Source organism: Apium graveolens, chromosome 3, assembly GCF_009905375.1.
Source record: "Apium graveolens cultivar Ventura chromosome 3, ASM990537v1, whole genome shotgun sequence".
In the NCBI taxonomy this organism is placed as follows: Eukaryota; Viridiplantae; Streptophyta; class Magnoliopsida; order Apiales; family Apiaceae; genus Apium; species Apium graveolens.
Window position 1 is genome coordinate 197,813,244 of NC_133649.1, and position 2,276 is coordinate 197,815,519.

At 40.1% G+C, this 2,276-nt stretch overlaps 1 non-coding gene across 1 annotated transcript; it reads left to right on the forward strand.

Annotated features, from left to right (window-relative positions):
* Positions 1-821: 821 nt before the first annotated feature.
* LOC141716251 (small nucleolar RNA R71) lies at positions 822-928 on the forward strand. The gene has a single exon (XR_012572968.1). It is a non-coding gene; the product is annotated as a small nucleolar RNA R71 (small nucleolar RNA).
* Positions 929-2,276: the final 1,348 nt, after the last annotated feature.

A 2,276-nucleotide genomic window follows, 5' to 3' on the forward strand; every position in this document is an offset into this window, starting at 1 on the left:
CATTTTCTGAATCTTGAGATTTTTCAGGCTCTTCTTCTTGCTGAATTTGGGGGCTTGCGACCTTTCCAGACCTTAAGGTGATGGCGTTCACATGTTCTTCAACTTCCCTCTTTCCTGGATTGGCTTCTGTGTCACTAGAAAGCTTTCCTGGTTGTCGATTCAATAAGGCATTAGCAATTTGCACTATTTGGTTCTCTAGAGTCTTGATAGAAACAGCCTGGCTTGGCATATAAGAGCCTGGTTTTTGCACATAAGCCGCAACTCCTCCAATTCAGATTTTTCATTTGAAGATAGACCTGCATCATGAGTTTGTTGTTAAAGTTGGAGTTGTTTCTAAAAACCAGGAGGGTTGAACAGCTTATTTCCAAACTGCTGGAACGACTGTGGCATCGCATTCTGATTGTTGCTCCAGCTGAAGTTAGGATGATTCCAGTTGTCAGGATGATAAGTGTCTGGTCACAAACTGAACTGAGTCACTAGATATAGCGCATTGCTCCGTCGCATGCGAACCTGTACATATCTCACAAACACTAATTATCTGCTTAACACCATAGTTAGCCAGAGAATAGATCTTCATAGACAACGCCTTTAGTTGAGCAGTGATAGTCGTAGCTGTATCCACTTCAAGAACTCCTGCTACCTTGCCATGTGGATATCTCTGGGTTGGATACTGATATTCATTAGCAGCCATCAGTTCAATTAGATCATAAGCTTCCTCATAGCTCTTTGCCCATAATGCTCCGCCTGCTGCTGCATCGAGCATGGGTCTGGACTGTGCTCCCAACCCATTGTAAAAACAATTGATGATCATCTAATCAGGCATTCCATGATGAGGACACTTCCTAAGCATCTCCTTGTAGCGCTCCCAAGCTTCATATAAAGATTCTCTTGATTGCTGCGCAAATTGAGTAAGAGCATTCCTGATTGCAGCTGTCTTCGCCATAGGGAAGAATTTAGTAAGAAACTTCTGAGCAAGATCTTCCCAAGTAGTAATCGAACCAGCTGGTAGAGAGTGTAACCAGCTCTTAGCCTTGTCCCTCAGAGAGAATGGGAAAACTCTCAGCTTAATAGCATCTTCAGAAACACCATTGAACCTGAAGGTGCCGCAGATCTCTATGAAATCCCTAATGTGCGTATTGGGATCTTCGGTTGGAGAACCCCCAAACTGGACTGAATTATGCACCCATTGAATTATGCCAGGATTGATCTCAAATGTATTAGCTGTGATAGCTGGCCTGACAATGCTAGATTGAATGTGATTGATCTTGGGTTGAGAAAAATCCATCAAGGCTTTCGTTCGTGCTGCTGGATCTCCCAATATAATGAGTACCTGAAACACAAACAAATAAACCGTGAAAGTAAAAGAATCCGAGTCAGTGAACTTTAACGACCACTGATGACAAACGCATAAACTAAAAATTAACACCGAGTCCCCGGTAGCGGCGCCAAAAACTTGTTAGGGCGAAAACACGCGCTAATATTCACGCAAGTATACGCGTTCGCAAGTAGTATAAGATATAAATCAGATTCATTCCCTGAGAGACTGGTTTAGGTTAAGTTCAATTTATGCACCTATGCAACAATGTATGGTTATCGCTCAATGCTAAGACAAAAAACAAATTGGGTTTTGATTAAACTAAGAGATTATACTAAATAACACTAACTAAGAGAATTGAGGTTGAATTACTATATATGACAAACATGGGATTCTAACTTCATTACTACTTCATTCAATAGCCTTATTGTTCTTAACCTTAGCATGTCATTGTGATGACACTAATCAGATAACACGAAACTGATAAACGCCAACTTTCGTTGCACGAATACCATTCTACCAGACATCCACAAAAGAGATAGAAACTAAATAGGCACCAATTATATTGAGACCATATATGTCTATAGAATTTGACAACATAACTGTTTAAACACAAGTTATCTATTGTGATTACATAGGGCAAGTAAAACGGTTAGAGTTACCTACGAATCATGCATACACATACATGAACCTATGCTAGCATGGCAAGTTCTAAACCTCTATATTCGTCGTCACTTCAATAGAGATTAACACGCTATCTTATATGTTAGCTACGCATAAAAGATGATTAAGCACAACCAATACTAGGATATCAATCAATCACCACACACCAAGATATCGAAACAATTAACTATAGAAATCCATAAGTAATTCCGCTAGAACCCCATGATAATGATTAGCCCATGACTGAACTCATCATCACCATGGGTTCCAAGGAAAGCATGGTATAAAACAAGGTCTT